This window comes from Vanessa tameamea, chromosome 29 (genome assembly GCF_037043105.1).
Source record: "Vanessa tameamea isolate UH-Manoa-2023 chromosome 29, ilVanTame1 primary haplotype, whole genome shotgun sequence".
Classification (NCBI taxonomy): Eukaryota; Metazoa; Arthropoda; class Insecta; order Lepidoptera; family Nymphalidae; genus Vanessa; species Vanessa tameamea.
In genome coordinates, this window is record NC_087337.1 from 3,311,045 (window position 1) to 3,331,805 (window position 20,761).

General features: G+C 38.0%; 1 long non-coding RNA gene across 1 annotated transcript; it reads left to right on the forward strand.

Annotated features, from left to right (window-relative positions):
• The first annotated feature begins 4,368 nt into the window (after positions 1–4,368).
• LOC135194356 (uncharacterized) lies at positions 4,369–6,491 on the forward strand. The gene is made up of 3 exons (XR_010309753.1): positions 4,369–4,445; positions 4,522–4,636; positions 6,049–6,491. It is a non-coding gene; the product is annotated as an uncharacterized LOC135194356 (long non-coding RNA).
• The last annotated feature ends 14,270 nt before the right edge of the window (positions 6,492–20,761 follow it).

The window sequence follows — 20,761 nt, forward strand, 5'->3', positions numbered from 1 at the left end:
GTCAATATCTCCGACATATATCAGCGCGGGTCGCCATCTATCGGCAATGGCTGTCAAATAATTATGTTCATATTTTAAATCATCGTTTATATTATTATACTTTATTACATAAATGTGTAAAACATACAAAATTTGTATTGAAGTATATAAATATATATATATATATATATATAATACTATTATTAATCAAGTACTATTAAATTATTTGGTTATTTTAATCTTTCGATAGGGTCGCATATCGCCATCTATCGGCAATGGTTCTAAAACAATAATCTTTTTATAGTGTTTATCAACACTTAAATGGTTAAATTTTATTATATCAATATTTAAAACATATAAGACTTATATTTAAATATACAAATTAACTGTTCTTTAAAATTTATTCAACATCGGATTTCATTTGGTTTCTCCTTGCAGCGCCACCTGTATTGTGACTTCGTAAAAAAATGTTGGTTTGTATTATTTTTTTAAATAATTAGTGTGAAGTAAAATACTTTGAGTTATACATAATAATAGGGAATATATAAATATTAATGAATTAAATTGCAGTAATTCCATTGGTTTATTATAAAAAGTTCTAGTTGCGAATATGCGTTTTAATTGTTTCGAAGTGGTGGCACGCATAATAGACGATCAAAGTTGTAACAACGCTTCTCAATTTGTTTTTGATAATGTTATGTATGTACGCAAAAACATAAATGATTTTCCCAGAAATTGTGACGTACATTCTATTAACACTAGGAGCAAGAATAAACTTGTTACTCCAAGTAACCGATTACACAGGGTTAGTAACTCTTTTTTGGGGCAATGTATAAGTTTTTACAACAGGATCCCAGAAAACGTTCAAAATTATTCAATTATAAAATTCAAAAGAATCGTTAAAAATTGTTTGTGTGCTAAAGGATGTGAGATAGGAGAACAATTATTATCTATTAATATATGTAAGCCTTCGTAACAAACCCGCCTCGTGGTATCGGTGTTTCTGATAGTTAGGTAACTTTTTATTATTATAAGACACAGTACCATAAAATAATGCATTTAAACATAATCTTTAATAACAGAGCGCTAGCTTCAACGCACAAAGTTTAATTGAATTGTAAAAGATGGATAAATTACGGATTATAAAAGATGGAAGCAAGATACTATTTAAGTACATTTTTAAAAAGGATTTTGACAATCTTAATATTTAGAATTATGTTAAGGACGCTAGCCAAAACCAGCCAAGCTCATCTCGTCTAATCGTTGCGAGTATACAGCACTGGAAACAAAATAGGAGAGATAAAACCGAACAACGACTAAATCAAGAAAAATAATAAATTAAACAAGATTCTCTCTCTTTCGGCTCTTTGTTGATAAGCTACCACCGGTTCGGAATGAAGATTCTATCGAGAAGAACCGGCAAGAAACTCAGTAGTTACTCTTTTTCAACATCTACCGTTGCGCTACGTAACAAAATGTATCGATAATAAACATGCAGCGCCATCTATTAGCGCAGAAAAGTTAACTGAGTACTAGGAATATCAAAGGTGGAATAAAATTATGTACTTTTATTATACGATGAAATATTTTTTATGCTTAAGAATAATTTAATGTCGCTTATTCCAATTGCCGTTTATTAATTTTTGTCATATTTTTTATCAATACCTTCTACAGGAGGCAATTTGCTTGTTTTGTGGTGTTTACAGAAATAATTCACAACTCATTTTTATCGGGTACAGCGTCACACTGAATTGTAAATTTTTAACATTTTTTATTTATCAAATATCGGTAATATTTACTTACATTTTTTTTACAGATTCTATTAATAAGAGAACTAGATACATAATTGGCTCATAGTCCCTTTTAAAAGACTCGTTGACTCTTTTTTAACGGCTAAACCGATGTAAACGCTCTTAACCAAAGTATCTTATCGTCCGACCATCAGATGAATATTATTATCAGATTAGTTTGCTAAAAAATAGCAAAGAATCCTTCGGAGAGGGCTCCACCCTCTTAAGTGTTCCGGAGAGTATTGTTGACCATGCCGTTGTATATATTCATGCAAAACGCCATCTATCGGCAATAGTTGTCAAAGAATGATTTTTATGTTTTGAGTCATACTTTATATTATATTTTATCACATAAATGTATAAAACACAAAATATATTAAATAGTTATTTGTAAAAATAATACTGTAACTTATCAGGCTCTAATATATAATATACATTGATAACATTGTTTTAATTTTTTGAAAGATGGGCGTATATCGCCATCTATCGGCAGTGATTGTAAAGTATTCATCTTTATAATCATATTGGTACTCATCGTTTAAATGGTTATATTTTATTATATAACTGTCTAAAACACTTAAAATTTATATTAAAAACGTTATTTGTTTTTAGACTGTTATTTATTAATTTCTAATATTTATTACACATTGATAGTTTTAATGAATACATTTTATATTTCATTTACTGTTAAAAAAATGACGATAATTAACCGTTTAAAGATTAAATATAAAATCTCTTTTAATTTATTTAATTATTGTGAATAAAATTTAATTAATTACGCAATAAGTAAAACATAATTTCATTTGATCTCTACTAGCAGCGCCACCTGTTTTGGGTCATAACAAACTAAATAAGAATGTTGATATCGTTTTTTGAGAAATTAGACGGTAATAAATACTGAATATAAGTAAGTATAAGTAACTAAATATAAGTATTAATTATTAATAATAATTGATTAATTGGCAGTCATTGAATTAGTTTATTATAAAAAACCCTAGTTGCAAATATCCGTTTTAATTATTTCGGAGGCACGCAAAAAAAACGATCTTTATCATAACGACGCCAATTGCACTTATGAGAAATAAACCGGTAAGAAAAGTTACCTTAAGTAAGTGTGTGCTATGATGGAAACCGAACTAGGAAACCCGTTAATATCTCCTACATGTACATCAGTTAATATTAAACTATTAATAAATATCAGCCTGTTTCGTACGTGTGACCCCGCGTGGTTTGTTTTTATTTTGTATTTTAGTACTCAATCTTGAATAAGGAGTTATGGAAAAAAATCTAATACCTATAACAAAATGAAATAATCGTAAAGAAATAATCTCCGATACGTTACGTGAGGATATTTTGCATCAAAATAGACATTCAGCGCCATCTGTTAGTGAACTAAGTTCAACTGAGTGTACTGAATACAAAAGACGGATCAATAATATTATTTTATTATTGTGAAAATCCGATGATGAACAAACATTTTATGTTTAGACAAAGTGTCTTATCTTCCGACAATCGGATGAAGTCGGATGGAATCTTCCGTCAACTTTAAATTTGACGTACGAAATCGAGGTCAATTTCAGTTTTTGCTTTCGAAATCGAGTCACAGGATGCAAAGCAAGCAACACAGTTTTCACGGAAAATTCGTTCGTATTCCTGATACTCTCACACAGTATCGCTAGTGATTTCATTCGAGTAGCTGAATACCGAATAGACTTTTCATTCAAAATGTATCAAGCAAGTCATTTACATTTGTTTTGTACCTATGGCGTTAAGCCTATGATTTCCGGACAGATTTATTATAATAAGTAACGAATTAAATAAATAAAGATTTTATAGAAGTTTTGGCTATGGCAATTATTAAATAATACTGTTTAAATAATTTTGAAATATAAATATGATTTCTTTTTGTCAACAAATGTGTAAATTTGATTTGTCCGGTATATTTTTATTATAGTTAGTGATAAATAAGTATATATAGTATATATATTCTTTTTTTTATTTTTATCCATTAATAGTTATTATGTTTGTAACAAAATAAATATGGTCTTGTTGTTGATATGAATAAAGAAGGTCGTAGTTGAAGTAAGTGGAAAAGTAAGTTTAGGCGGGCATTCCTCCGACAATTGTTGAACCACACAGACAATTAAAAATATTAATTAAAAAATGTTTTTCTTTATCAAGGATCACGAGGAGAACTCCGGCCAATCGCCGACATACCTATACTATTTAGCTTCCAAGTTGGGTTCCAAAACCCAACGCCGATTTTCAATGTACCCTACCTTATGTAGTTATGACGGTCTGTGTCAATCTATGCTAATATTTAATATAAATACTTAAACATAAAATAACAGTATTTATAAATAATATTTATAAATTAAATAAATATAAAATAATTATGGTTATATTTGAAACTTAGTTTAACAAATATAATAACTGAAGGGTATCTAACGCAAGGTCCGATACTTTGATTTAACAGACGTCAGTTTATACATATATATTATCTGTGCTACAGAGTTCATATCTGAGACCGCGTGCGCCGGCGGTGTATCGACGCGGTCACGTATCCTTCCATTGCGGATTATTTAATGTATATATATATTTTCATTGTGTTATATAATAAAAATATAACTTACAAAGTTAGTGTGTTAAATCCGAAAATTGTGCTTTGTTAAGACGGTGGGTAGAATATCTAATTATTGTCATTGATCTTACGTAATTCGACTGTGTACCTTAATATATTCTTCTGTACCAGATGAAATGTACAGCACGTACACCACTAAGCAGCGGAACAATGGAACGATAGCGGCCTTTGCAGCAGTACGAAGTCGACAGACCAACTTGATGAGCTACGGAGCCATACCTTTAAGGTAAGAAATAAATAATTATAATAAATATTCATTATTAAATTAAACCTACTACATTTATAAATGTTAAATTATAAATTATTCATATTTAGATAAATAAAATAAGTAGGTAGATAGGTTTTTATTAAGTATGAATATATAAGTACCCGAAATATAATCATCATTACATCGTATGAAACAAAGTCGCTTACCGTCTGTCCCTGTGTATGCTTAGATCTATAAAATTACGCAACGGATTTCGATGCGGTTTTTTTAAATAGATAGATCGATTCGAGAGGAAGGTTTTCGTATATAATACGTGGACAATATAGTAAAGAAACATTGATAATTTTAGAAGTTTCTAATGTGATGTCGTAACATCTTTTTTAATATATTTAAAATCAGTATTTTACCTCTGATGTACTGGACCATACTCGTATTACTCCTCGTAACATTAAGATGAAACTAAAATCATACTTTTTAAGTAAGTTATGATAGTTTATAGACATGTTTAACTGGCATTGATGTTCTGTAGATAACGAACCTAATTTAAATAAATAAGAAACCCGTGCGAAGCCAGGGCAGGTCGCTAGTATATTCATAAAACCAGAAAGATTTATAACCGACGTCGTCTATACCTATTATATAATTTTGATATACGAATACTATAATATTATAAGTAACAAGCTCGTCGCGGTTTAATTTTTTTTTTACCTTTTATTCAGATATTTATTTTTGTTGTTGTTTTATTTTTATATTTTTTAAACGCAGTTTCACATTATATATCTATACTTTCAATCTGAATTCGTTCTTATTTTTTTTTTATTTAAGTAACGATTTTCATCTGTCAATTAAATTCGTAATATCTATTAAACGGAATAGCCGTTTTGAAGGATTCCAAATGTACTTCTATATGAACTAAAACTGTCTTGAAAACAATATGATTTAATAACAACAAACAGATTTATTTGGATAAGGATTTAAACAGAAGTATGAATAACATGGTCTAACTTTGGTCGGTATTCCTATGAACTTTTAAAATGTTTTTTTTTTTTTACATTAACAGCCTGTAAATTTCCCACTGCTGGGCTAAGGCCTCCTCTCCCTTCCAGGAGAAGGTTTGCAGCATATTCCACCACGATACTCCAATGCGTGTTGGTGGAATACACATGTGGCAGAATTTCGTTGAAATTAGACACAGGTTTCCTCACGATGTTTTCCTTCACCGCCGAGCACGAGATGAATTATAAACACAAATTAAGTACATTAAAATTCCGTGGCACTTGCCTGGGTTTGAATCCGAAATCATCGGTTAAGATGCTTGTGTTCTAACCAACACACAACAATATAATATATAAAAAAAAAAATTATGACTGAAGCTGTAGATTGTATAAATATAGTTTGTATCTAATACAAAATATATAAATGGTTTCCAGGATCCGAAGGGGAGGCGGCAAGTTGTTCCAGCACTTCGTTGCTGCATAGCGGAGACTACCAGAAGTGCTGCTGATCGATGATGAGGCACACTAAGCATACAAGACGACGCTCTCGTGGGATATTATTGTCCAACTCAAGTTACTATACAGAAATAATCATGCTTTATTTTGAATAACACCAAATAAGCGAGTTGTATCTAAATCATCCGTGCGTTATTAAGGTCACATGTGCGTGAGGTGGAATTTGGAAGCAGCACCTGAGACATGCATTTTGTACGCGTTGTATAAGGTTTCGCAAGCGAGAAGTCAAGGTCCTGACGGCATCAGCATTATTAAGTTTAGACAATAAGAGATTAACACAAAATTTGATTCGCATGTCATTACTAAGAACATCTCTTATCGTATAGAAAACTTTTTGTCTGTAAAAACAATTATGAACTGTATTGATGCTTTTCGAATCTCAATCGCTCATCAATCAACAAACCTAAGTTTCGCGCTTCTTTAACATGATCGATTTTCTTACCTTTTAGTATTCTACTATGTTTAAAAAATGAGTTCATAATGTTAATTTTCTTAATATTAAGGCACAAAACAGTATAAACACGAAATATGATTCGGCAAAATAAACACGTTTCTTGCCATAAAATAAAATTAAATTTTAACGAGTTTTAAGCGTTAAGCGTTTTGTAATAAATAAGTTATATCCGCAAAAACGCAAAATACGTCAACTCAGGGCGAGTTGACGTATTTTGCGATCCAGGTCCAGGACAGGATCCAGGACCAGATCCAGATCCAGGACAGGACGTAGAGTGGCAGACCTCAGTTTGTTACTCAGGGTGTCATATCGATCGGTCGTTGCGCATGGTTCCCACCGTTAATAGGGCGGTGAATCATACTGTGGCGGCCCGGATCTACGGTGTCTACGTCCGCTCGCGCCTGACGTATGCGGCCCCCGCCTTGTGCGCCCAGGTGATGGCGCACCAGAAGCCTAGGATGCAGATCCAGCAAGGTGCCTGCAAATGATAGTACCAAGTAAAGTAGACAAGTACCGGGGGCTCACCTGGTTGACGTTTGCCTTGGTCGTCGCTACGGCGAGGTCCTCTGGAGCAGCCTCGGTAGTTAGCTTGGTGGCCTTGGGACTATGAGAGAACACACGTAGGTGGCTATGCAGCTTTGCCCTATTTACAAGGGCAATCCTTGGTGCTTGGGCACTTGACGCAACTGGACAGTTACAGGCCTATTGTCCATAGAGCAGACAATTTCCCGGTGCATCCCTGGTGCACCTCTAGCTCTGTGGGCTATATCTACGGGCAGCTCTGAGGGGTGACCGACGGATCTTAAGTTGAAATTGTTTTTTTTCTTTGACGGTCTGATGGCCTTTCACACTTAGTTGAATTGCAGTGCAGTGACTTTTTGTAATAAATAATCGTACCTCCTCCTTTGGCGGAGATGCGATCCTTGCGGATTAAGCGGTAGTTGGCCACGTTTGGGCTGCCCGATTTAGGTTTAAGAAATGTCTCCTGCACTAGCATGACGTCGACAGGGTGGTTCCGTAAGAATTCACGCACTAGGTGGATTTGTTTGATCAGCCCGTTTGCGTTAAACGTGACTAGGTTGAGTGATAGTGGTTTTAATCTAGCGCTGGCAATTTGGGTACCTAAGAGCGATTACCAGTGAGAACAGGTGTAAGTACCGGTTGAGTAAGTCTGCGATGTTCCTTGGGTCGGCTGCGTACTCGTCCAAGAAGGATTGGATGCCATCTAGGTCCAAACTGACGCCCAATGTGAAGAAGTCGCGGATATTCTTAGCGTCTTTAGACATATGTCATAGTCGTTGTGGCTGTCTATTATTATTGTTAGTGAGGCGCGGGGCATGAAGGTGGTGCCGCTGTGGTCTTGCGGACCATGGTTTTTTCCTAAGCGCCTTCCTCGAGGCCTGAGGGGCCATTGGTTGAGTGACCTAAGGACCTCGCGTCGGTGCCTGAGGGGCAGTAACCTGTGAAGTAGCCTGGTGCCTGCTCTTTGGGATGCGCTTGAGCGGAGCGTTGGGACATCTGCGGTAATTCGTAGGATGGCCCTGTGTTTTGCACAATACGCAACTCGGAGGGTTTTCGGGGTCGGGCTGCTTACGGTCGCAGTATGTCTGTAAATTATCTCCTAGGCATTTGACGCACCTAGGCTTGCCATAACTACCGGAAGCCGTAAAATCGGAGAGGTCGATTAAGTTAAATATTTTTTTACCATTGGGGAAAAGAGGCAATACAGCTAGAACGAAATCGAATCGTTCTTTTGTTTTTAGGCTGTACATACGGTGTACATCTATTATTAAGAACTTCGATTTTCAAGCCTGGACTTGATTAAGGCCTCAGGTATTTCCTTTGGCAACCCTTTTTATTACGACGCGCAAGTGACGTTCATCTTCGAGCGCCTAAGTGTGGTGCGGTGTTTTATCATTCCTCTTTGAGGCCATGCTGGTGAAATTGTATATAGCAAGATTTGTAGAAAAAGCTCAAATTGCGATTCAGGATCATGAAATGTAGGTACTGTTTTATTTTTTCTAATGAATTCAATAAGCAACGTTCATTTCGGTTGCTTCATATTGATATGATACTACGGTATTATAAGCATAACACAGTAAAACGTAATAAATATACTTAACGATAATATTTACTTTTGATAAGTACGAGCCTCTTTGATCACATGCTAGCAACTTTTGTGGGTGGTATCTTAAATGACACTTTGTGTAAAAAACTACGATATACGGCCCCGATGCTTAACGTAACGTAATGTTGTGTTCGGGATTATCTTTTTTATATAAGAACCGCGATAGTGATATGTAAATAATTTGTTAGCTATAATGTGTAATTTAGTTTGTAATTTGTAATAGAAATATAGAATTGTAAAATAGAAAGAGATAGATAATAGTAACACAATAGCTAATAGTCTATTGGTCGAATAATAAAGAGCTGCATAGAGCGGGGTCGGGGCGCACGTGCACTGTGCTACCTGGTATATAAACCCGGTCGCCGGGCATCGAAAAGATCCGATTCTGTAGTGCCTTTTCACCAACGACATACCGAACGTCACTAAAAAGGTTAACCTAGCTCTCTTCGCGAACGATACCGCACTATACACCACCTCGGCCTCGACCAAAGTCATCACCACACGACTCCAATCCGCAGCTAACGCACTAGGCGACTGGTTTAGGAAATGGAGGATCGAGGTAAATCCCGACAAAAGCGCAGCAGTACACTTCACTAGAAACCCCGTCTACATCAAGTGGAATCAGGGCAAACCGGGAGACATCAAATTATTTAACCAACCGATACCGTGGAAATCGGAAGCTAAATACCTTGGAGTCACCCTAGATAGAAAGTTAAACTTCCACTCTCACATAACCAGAGTCCGAAACAAAGCAGCGTTCGTACTAGGAAGACTGTATACGATACTATGCGGGCGGAGTAAAATGTCTCTTAGAAATAAGACGACACTATACAAAGCCTGCATTCGTCCTATCATGACCTATGCGAGCCCTGTCTTTGCCCACATCAAAGCGTCACAACTCAAAAAATTACAGACCATACAAAACCGTTTTCTTCGTATCGCCACGGACTCGCCGTGGTACATACGTAACGTCGACCTACATAAAGACTTCGATTCGATCGATTCGATCGCGAAACACCTCAAAATACTTTCCACGGTGTATTTTGAGAGAGCCAAGCAACACAGCAATCCGCTGATAGCACAAGCCTGTCAGTACACCTCCCTAAGAGGTAATCTACCTAACAGACTCAGGCGACCTATGCACGTCCTGAACGACAACGACGATAGCTTCACTATCGCAAACGCACCACTAGTAGTAGGGAAAACCAGCACACTACACAACTCACACTCACAGCGTTTCCGCCGGCGGAAACGAGGACCCAGATTAGCGACGTCACGGAGGCGGCCGTGACGTCAGTAAATTCTTTCAGTGCTTAAATTCACACCCCAACGACTACGTTCTGGGCCGAGGTGCGATCTCATAGGAGACACCCTCAGGACGAACGTCACTTTCGAGTCCAAAAGGGTTCACCTTAAGGCAGAGTCTTAGCACTCGCCCCAACGTTCGGTGACGCTGTAAAGACCAGTAGGGCCAACAGCAATACACAACTACAGATAAAAAAAAAAAAGCATCGAAAATCAACATTCTTGTTCTGACATTCGTCCCGTGCGGATGTCTCTACCAAGACATCCGATACTCTGTTATCATCAACCGCCGAAGCTGTAGTCGGGTACGACTACTTGCCGACCTACTTGCTCGCTTACCTGAGCCACCGACCGACCGACCCTTGGGTTGTTAAGGGTCACCCTACCAGTGACAAAACATTAACTCAGTGATCAGTGTTGTGCAAGACCGGAATAAGCGTTGTGCGCGTAACCGCGAGTTCCGTGTTAGTGTATCAAGTCGCCACCGTCCGCCAGTAAGTACACTCATAATAGGTACACACCAGATAGGACTAGGCACACATTTCTGCCACCGACGGGCAGATTCCATATAGGGATCACACCGTAGGCACTCACCTCCCTGCCTCACGGCAGGGAGGCAAACGTTCTTCATTTACGGGTCATCAGTCACCCAGTGACCACCATGGACCCAGTCAGCATGCTGAGTAAAGAGCAGCTCCTAAAGCTGCTCTACCAGCACCTACCGGACGCGGTCGACGCGCTAAATAACTTCGCCCTCAATATCGAGGACACCGTAGGGCCCTCCGTCGGAGTCGACGGAACTCGGTCGCCCTACCTAACGTCACCTGTCGGTTCGACCATGGAAGTCGAATCAGATAGCGATGGCGTGAGGTCTCGAGACTCGGAGTCCGTCGGCTCCGACGTAGGATTCTCGGACGCGGAGAGCAACGGGTTCGAGCCCGTCTTCTCCAAATCCGCAAAAACGAAGGCGAAAGCTCCTCAAGCCCTGCCTCCCCCCAAAAAACGGCCCGCAAAAACGAGCCCGCGCTCGAAGCGCCCGCCGCCGCCGGCTTCACCGTCCTCGCGCCCCGCGTCGCCCATGGCACCATCCGCATGCCCCGCGACACCGAAGCCTTCAGCGACCCCGAAGGCCAGCGAGGCCGGTAGGTCGTCAAAAATACCACCGCCTGTCGTCATCCAAGACAAGGCACAATGTCCTAGGATCTCAGACATCCTAGTGGAACGCCGGATCCACTACACGAAGTCCAAGAATGTCTACGGCCAAGAAGGCCTACAGGGAATCAGAGTCCAGGTGCAGGACTCTGCGACCCACCGTGCACTAACAAAACTACTACGGAGTGAAAAAACTCCGTTCTTCACATACGCGCTAGAAGACGAACGTCACTTGCGCGTAGTCATTAGGGGCCTGCCGAAGGAAATACCTGAGGCTTTGATTAAGGCCAGTCTGGAGAAAGCAAATTTCCCTGTCATCAACGTACACCGAATGTACAATCAGCGGACGAAAGAGCGATTCGATCTCGTTCTGGCCATATTGCCCCTTCCCCCGAGGGAAAGAAGATATGCGCGGTCGACACTATCTGCGACCTCTCCGACTTCAAGTTGGAAGCTCCCCGCAGCCGAGGTACACCCGGCCAGTGCCACCGATGCCAGTCCTACGGACATTCAGCCCGCCATTGCTATGGCCACCCTAGGTGCGTCAAATGCCTAGGCGGGCACCTAACGGAGGACTGCGAACGGAAGCAGCCCGATCCGGAAAACCCACCGAGTTGCGTCCTGTGCGAGACCCAGGGCCACCCCACGAATTACCGCGGATGTCCCAGGGCCCCGCTAAAACGCGACCCAAAGGGTAGGCGCGCCTCAAAACCGACGCGAGCCCCTCAGGCACCGACGACAGCCCCTCAGGCATCGACGCGAGCCCCTCAGGCCACCAACAAAGGCGCCTGGGAAAAACCACTGCCTATGGTCCGTAAGACCGCAGCAGCACCACCACCGCACTCCGCGCCGCGCACCACCACCACCAACATAAACGCCAATAGACAGCCAACAAGGCCACGGACTATAGTGGCCAAAGACGCGGAAAACATTCGCGATTTCTTCGCACTATGCGACCAACTAGACCTGGACGGCATCCAATGCTTCTTGGATGAATACGCAGCCGACCCAAGGAACATCGCGGACCTATTCGTTAGGTACTCACACCTGTTCTCACAGGTAAACGCTCTACGTTACCCTAATGGCCGCCGTTAGTAGAATAAAACCACGTTCACTAGTGCTAGTCACGTTTAACGCAAACGGGCTTATCCAACAGATCGATCTAGTTCGAGAATTCCTACGGAACCACCCTGTCGACGTCATGCTAGTGCAGGAGACGTTCCTTAAATCAAATTCGCGCAGCCCAAACGTGGCCAACTACCGCACTATAGTAGTTAAGTAAATCACTTGAAACTTATTATTTGTACTTATATTTAATAATAGAGATAATATAAGCATTCATCTTAAATGTTAATTGATTAATTTGCAACAATTGCATTAGTTTATTATAAAAAGTTGTAGTTGCGAATGTCCTTTTAAATTAATTCGACAAAAAACAAAAAAAACTATTTTTTTTAAGCGTGCCTTCGAATTAATTTCGACGCCACATTGTATTAACACATTTGTAAAAATAAACTGTTAACATAACAAATAAAGTTTATCCAAATTGAGAGTGTTTCAATGTGATGGAAACTGTACCAGGAAACCCGTCAATATCTCCGACACACACTTCTTTCTTCGTCCTAAGCCGAGATCCGTCCTCGCAGGAGACACCCCTACGACGCGCGTATTCTGAACCCTTAAGTGGGTTCTCAACATCCAGGTTTGAATATTTTAACTCGCCCCTCCCCCGAAGCGACGCCGTAAAGGCCGACAGATTATTCATATCGAAAAAAATCGGAATCTAAGGCCTTGTTCGCCGCCGTTTTTCGTAGCGGCAGCATTGCGGACCACCTGAAACTCGTCTGCGACTTCGTAAAGTCGATCAACCCTAAGGAATTGTAGACAAACGCATGTAAACTTCGTTCAGCTGATAACAGTCCTCAGGCTCGACTCTGGGCGTTACAGTCTCCTAACTGCTATATTAAATGACAGCAACAATAGGTAGAACCACACCACATAGATGTCCGAAAATCCACAACAGCGCGATTTTTAAGACATCTGTGGAACCAGCTTTAGAGAAAGAGCGTCCTCTTTCCTGAAAGGCCGGCAACGCACCTGCAAGCCCCACGGTGTTTGCAGATGTCCATGGGCGATGGTAGTCACTTTCCATCAGGTGAGCCTACTGCTCGTTAGCCACCTCTAACATAAAAAAAAAAAAAAAAAGAAACAAACCACGCTCGATCAATATTTCTACATTTAACGCAAACGTCTATATATGTCTAAAACACTTCATATTTCTTTTTAAACAGATATTTACAAATCGACTGTTATCAAACTTTACCATTAGCTAGAAAATGATTATTTTAATCTTTTGAAGACATTTTATGTTTATTTTATTAATTAAAATATATTTAAGTACAATTTCTTGCAATGTATATCATTATTGTGGCTGAATGTTTATATTTAACGTTTAGAAATTCTATTAGTTTTTATTGATAGAAATGAAAGCGTTTTTTCTGGACAAACGAATTATAAACATGCAATTATTGGTCAATTCTATTTTTAGTTTTTACTACATACATTTTGCAATAAATTAATTTCGACCCAACAAGCAAGTGTTAAGAGCCGAGATGGCCCAGTGGTTAGAACGCGAGCATCTTAACCGATGTTTTCGGGTTCAAACCCAGGCAGGCACCACTGAATTTTCATGTGCTTAAAATTTGTGTTTATAATTCATCTCGTGCTCGGCGGTGAAGGAAAACATCGTGAGGAAACCTGCATGTGTCTAATTTCAACGAAATTCTGCCACATTTGTATTCCAGCAACCCGCATTGGAGCAGCGTGGTGTAATATGCTCCAAAACCTTCTCCTCAAAAGGGAGAGGATGCCTTAGCCCAGCAATGGGAAATTTACAGGCTGCTAATGTATGTAAGCAAGCGTTATTTTAGTACCAAGAAGAACTGTAAGTAAGCTATTTATCCGCCGCTAATCCAACTACCCAGACAGTTTACATTCATCCTTCTTTTATCAACGGCCCTAAAAGTTATTCTGATGATGATGATGATATCATCACTATATTTCTTTAGTAGACTACCCTACATTTACATCACAATATATACGCGTTTACACTGTATTGATATTTTTATAATTAGGTTATTGTAATATTAATCGTATTATATATTTACTTGGTGGTAGGGCTCTGTGCAAATGCGTCTGGTTAGGTACCACCCACTCATCAGATATTCTACCGCCAAACAGCAGTACTCAGTATTGTTGTGTTCCGGTTTGAAGGGTGAGTGATCCAGTGTAACTACAGGCACAAGGGACGTAGCATCTTGGTTCCCAAGGTTGGTGGCGCATTGGTGATGTAAGGAATGGTTAATATTTCTTACAACGCCATTGTCTATGGGTGGTGGTGACCACTTACCATGAGGTAGCCCATTTGCTCGTCCGCCTACCGATATCATAAAAAAAATGTACATACGCTTATTCGACTTAATTTTTTTTTTTTTTACTGTCTTGTTATTTTCTCTGTAAGTGATTAGACTGTAAATCTTTTGAGAAAATAAACCTTACGTAAGTACGGTTACGATAATTGTACTTGCACTTTCACACTCGCCGCTTTGGATGAATAATGTACCTATTATTATAAAATACTACAATTTTCAGATAAACTCAAGCGACGTAGAATAATCTATATTATTTACTCAGTTAAAACCATTTCAGTGAGATAATTTTTGTAGCTGTGGCGCAAGAAAGTCTATGCCGTTGGTGGATTTTGCTTACCATATATTTTTGACAGTTTTGTTCTACCAGACGCAACATACTTTTCAGGAAAACCCATGTTTTATGCGTAAAACAGTCTTATTACGAAATAATACCACGTAAGTATGCTTCATAAACACTGCACTGCAGCACTGGAAGCACTACAGTGCTACCTGTATAGTGTACGTATAATTTCGTGTTGATTCACTACACTATAAAAAAGAGAGCACTATTTTTTTATTTTGGAAAAAGTAAATATAGTAAGAAAGTACTCCAATGGAAAATAATACCATATTAGATAAAAGATAAATAAGACTGTTTAAAAGATAATATAATCGTAATGATTTAGTTATGTCTTTAGATATGCCACTGTATTTTATTTTTTTTATACTTTCCAAGTAGGCATGTGTCCAAACGCGAAGGCGGCAAGTCAGTCAGTAAGAATGAGCTGCACTAGTCGCCCTCGCCATGTCGGCCAATGGAAGATGAGAATCGGAAAGATGCCTCTTCACGCCTTGTTTAAAATATTAAGAAAATTTTGCGACTTAATATCTTATTTATGAAAAACGTTTCACATTTTTTCGTGTCTTGACGAAGCTTAGCATGATTTTCATTCTAATCGCTCATTCAGTCTCGTTGCCTACCTCGTAATAATAATAAATGCATCTATGATCAATATTGTAGTGTACACAGATCTGTAATAACATAATTAGTATTATATTTATATTTCATATGAATATATATATTATCTGTGTATTTATGTATCTGTCATCTCGAGTGACACACATCGCGGAAAGCGCGGGAAAAGAGATATGAAAATTGGCGCGCGGTGAAGACGGTGTGTGTGCACAGCGAGCTGATATTAAAATATAATATCTATTTAATGTAACTTGTAAATCGACCTTACATGTGAACATTACATGTGGCGACGAGGAAAATTGTGAGTTATTTTTTTATGTTCTCAATTATAGGAAAGGAGATCCGCGACAGACAGTTTCCTGAAATTTGTAATTGTATCATAATTATTTATTTAATTATACTGATGCTCAAAATATACTAAAAATAAAGTTTAATATAATTGATAAACCTAATTAGTCACTTTTTAGTAAAAGGATTAATACATTGACTCCCAACTATTGACTGTTGGAAAACTTTAATCGTTCATTATCTAATTGAAAATTGAAATATAGACATTGCGATATATAATAGTCATAAAAGAGACTTATTGTTATTAAATACAAAAAATTAACACGAATTTAATTTCCATCGAAGCTGTAGGTTAGGCAAAGTAAGGGTATAAGGTAAAGGGTAATAAGGTAAAGGTAAGCAAGCTAAGCATGAGCTAGGGTAGGCAATAGAATCTTGTAGTAGATGTTCGATGTTTGATTTAAGATTTTATATCCAAGGTCTTAAGTCTATTACGATTACATAGGACCGAAGTTAATAATAACGTTATTATATTATTAGGAATAACGCTAATTACTTAAATGTAAATGGATAAACAATTAAGTTTTTTTTTTTAAGTTAGTTATATAATAATAATAATTGTTAGGCGTCACTCTTAATACACGAATACGTATAATAATTACTTTCAAGTTTACCTAATTTTATTATATATGGGTAAGAGAGATATGAGCAGTAAAATGTGGAATGTGTGTCATCAGCATTAAATTGCGAAATGTATTAAGTACTGATTTTTATAAGTTACAATTGACTTAACGAGTCGTTTTGGTGCATTAAATTGCGGATGTAATGAGCATTAAATTGCGTTGGATATTTGGGCATTAAATTGCGAATGTCATGAGCATTAAATTGCGAATATCATGAGCATTAAATTGCGTTGGATATTTGTGCATTAAATTGCGTTGGGTATTTGTGCATTAAATTGCGACGAGCATTAAATTGCGTTGGGTATTTGTGCATTAAATTGCGACGAGCATTAAATTGCGTTGGGTATTTGTGCATTAAATTGCGACGAGCATTAAATTGCGTTGGGTATTTGTGCATTAAATTGCGACGAGCATTAAATTGCGTTGGGTATTTGTGCATTAAATTGCGACGAGCATTAAATTGAGTTGGGAATTTGTGCATTAATTTGCGAGAAGCATTAAATTGCGTTGGATATTTAATTTGAAATTGCGAATACATATTTCCTCATTCCATAGGAAGTGTGTAATATCAGCATTCAATTGGGATACTTAGTTGATTGTACTCAAAGTTGTAATCGACAGCAAAAGGTTATTTGTCTACAGGTAACACCAATGGCGCAATATACCTTAGAAAAGTTCGAATGCGAGGGAGATGTAGGGTCAGTTTCCATTAGATGGGAGAGATGGAAACGGGGCTTATATATTTATATTGAAGCTGCCGGTATTGATACCGAATTAAAGAAAAGAGGAAGTCTATTGCACTTTGGAGGATACGAGTTACAGGAAATATTCTATAGTATTCCGGGAGCCAATACTAATGACGGTGATTTATTTAACATAGCTATTCAAAAGTTAGATGAGTATTTTGCTCCAAAGCAAAGCAAAGTATATGAGCGTCATTTATTCAGATTATTAAAGCAAGAGACTGATGAAAAGTTTGAGAAGTTTCTAGTGAGGTTAAGACACCAAGCTTCTAAATGTCAGTTCGTGGATCAAGAGGACCACATTATCGACCAAATAGTAGAAAAATGTGGATCAGACGATTTGAGAAAGAAAATTTTAAAAGCAGGAGATAAGATTACCTTAGATGAAATAGTTATGGAAGCTAATGTGTTAGAAGCCATAAACAGACAATTAGAAGATTTTGGACAAAAAGTGCCTGATCACTCGTCGATTAACAGAATAAGTTTTGAACATGGAAAAAGTAAAGCTTCTAAACGAATATTTGGACAATGTGGCAGATGTGGAAGTACAAAGCATTTTTCACGTGATAAAATTTGCCCTGCGAGAGGGAAGACCTGTTTAAAATGTGGAATTATAGGCCACTTTAGGCTACAGTGTCGAACCAGAGACACTAAAAAGAGGAAGCTAGAAGAAGAAAGAATAGATAACAATGGAAGTAAAAGAGTAAAAAGTTCTTATAAGGCCGAAACAACAGATAATATAACAAGTAATGAAAATAAAATTGATTACATTTTTAATGTGGAAAATGATATAAAGATAACATGTAACATTGGTGGAACAAGAGTGAACATGCTTATAGATTCTGGCTGTAAGCATAATTTAATCACACGACAGACCTGGGAAGTTATGAAACAAAATAAAGCTCAAGTAACAAATATGAACCGGAAGCCTATCAAAACTTTTGTAGCTTATGGTAGTGCGGTACCGTTAGAGCTATTGGGATCATTTCAAGCCAATATTAAATTTAAGGAAGTTTCCGAGAATACGACATTCTATGTGATAGCAAGTGGGTCCCGAAATTTGCTAGGGCGGCTGACTGCAACTTCATTAGGTGTACTTCAAATTAACGTAAATCAAATTGAAAGCAATGTATTTCCCAAGTTTAAAGATGTATTGGTAGTTATCCCGATCGATGATTCAGTCAAACCTATAGTGCAACCTTATCGTCGAATTCCAATCCCGCTTGAGGAAAAAGTACAATCCAAACTTAATGAGTTGCTACATAAAGATATAATAGAAGAAGTCAATGGCCCATCTAGTTGGGTATCACCTATAGTTCCTGTTGTAAAGGAAAATGGTGAAATTCGTATATGTATAGATATGCGACGCGCGAATACAGCTATCAAACGTGAAAATCATCCGTTGCCGACTATGGATCAACTATTACCACGAGTCAAAGATGCGACGATATTTAGCAAATTAGATATTCAAGATGCCTTTCATCATATAGAACTCCACCCAGACTCAAGATACATTACTACGTTCATAACCAGCAAAGGACTATTTAGGTATAAAAGAATGATGTTTGGAATAACATGTGCACCAGAAATTTTTCAAAAAACATTAGAAACGATACTCTTGGGATGCGAAGGTGTAATTAATTTTATAGACGACATTTTAATATTTGGAAATGATTTAAAACAACATGATGAGCGATTGAAAAAAGTTATGGAAGTATTGAACGAGCATCATGTTGTACTTAGAGAAGACAAATGTTTATTTAGAGTTAATGTGATTCATTTTCTGGGCCATGAACTTTCAGAAAGAGGAGTCAAACCTCTTGACAAATATATATCTACTATAAAAGATTTCAGAGCCCCTGAAACAATTTCGGAGTTACAGAGTTTCATGGGTTTAGTAAATTTTGTGGGGAAATGGATTCCTCATTTAGCAACAATAACAGAACCACTAAAAGAAATACTACGACAGAAATTAGTAAGAAATTCAGATATTCGAAAGTACTGGAGAGAGCCACAACAAAAATGCTTTAACGATCTAAAATCGGCTCTCATAAATGTTCCGATATTAGGTTATTACGATCCTTGTGATAAGACTTTGGTTATAGCTGATGCCAGCCCGGTTGGTTTAGGTGCTGTGCTTGTACAAATTAAAAAAGATGGACCAAGAATTATTGCATTCGGTAATAAGACTTTAAGCTCATGCGAACGACGCTATTGTCAAACAGAAAAAGAAGCGTTAGCGCTAGTATGGGCAGTAGAACATTTTGATATGTTCCTTTATGGTAAAAAATTTGAACTAATTACGGACCATAAACCATTAGAGGTAATATTTAGCCCAAAATCAAAGCCATGTGCCAGAATTGAAAGGTGGGTTTTAAGGCTACAATCGTATGATTTTGAGGTCAAATATAGACCAGGTAAAACAAATATAGCAGATCCACTTTCGAGACTTTGCAAATTAGCTATAGATCCGAAAGCAATATACGATAACTACGTCCTGAGTGTAACTGAGATGGCCAGACCAGTCGCGATACCACTGCAGGAAATCTCTGAGTGTTCTCGTCAGGACTCTGAGATACAAAAAGTAAAGAAAGGACTTTATAATAATATTTGGGATGAAAGTATTAACACTTATAAGATATTCCAAAATGAGCTCTGTTTTCATGGGGATATCCTTTTGAGAGGAACAAAGATCGTAATACCAACAAATTTAAGAAGTCGAGTGCTAGGATCTGCACATGAAGGCCATCCCGGCATCGTTGCAATGAAGAGTAGATTAAGAACTAAAGTCTGGTGGCCGAAGTGCGACAAAGATGCTGAAAATTGTTGTAAATCCTGTAAGGGATGCACCTTGGTCTCTGCTCCGAACCCCCAAACCCTTTAAAGCGGAGAGAGTTGCCAACTGAACCTTGGATTGACACAGCAATCGACTTAATGGGTCCATTACCGCGTGGGGAATACATATTAGTACTGGTTGATTACTATTCTAGGTATAAAGAAGTTAAAATATGCCGGGTAATAACGAGTGCGGAAATAATTACCCATTTAAAAGATATTTTTAGCAGGCTTGGTAGCCCTATCTCTATAACTGCAGATAATGGTCGGCAGTTTACAAGTGAAGAGTTCAAGACTTTTTGCTCTGAGAGGAACATCACAATCTTTAACACCATTCCCTACTGGCCTCAACAGAATGGGGAGGTCGAACGCCAAAACAGGGATATACTAAAACGTCTCAAAATTTCCCAAGCTGAACATAAAGACTGGAAGGAAGCTCTAAGGGAGTATATGATAATGTATAATAGTACGCCACACTCCATAACCGGAAAGACTCCCGCAGAGTTATTCTTCCGTCGTCATTTCCGAGATAAATTACCTATGATTCAAGATATGACATATGCAGAAGATCAGGAAGTGAGGGACAGAGACAGGCAACGGAAAGAGAAGGGAAAAGAATACGCAGATAAAAAGAGACAATCTTCAGACAGTGAACTAG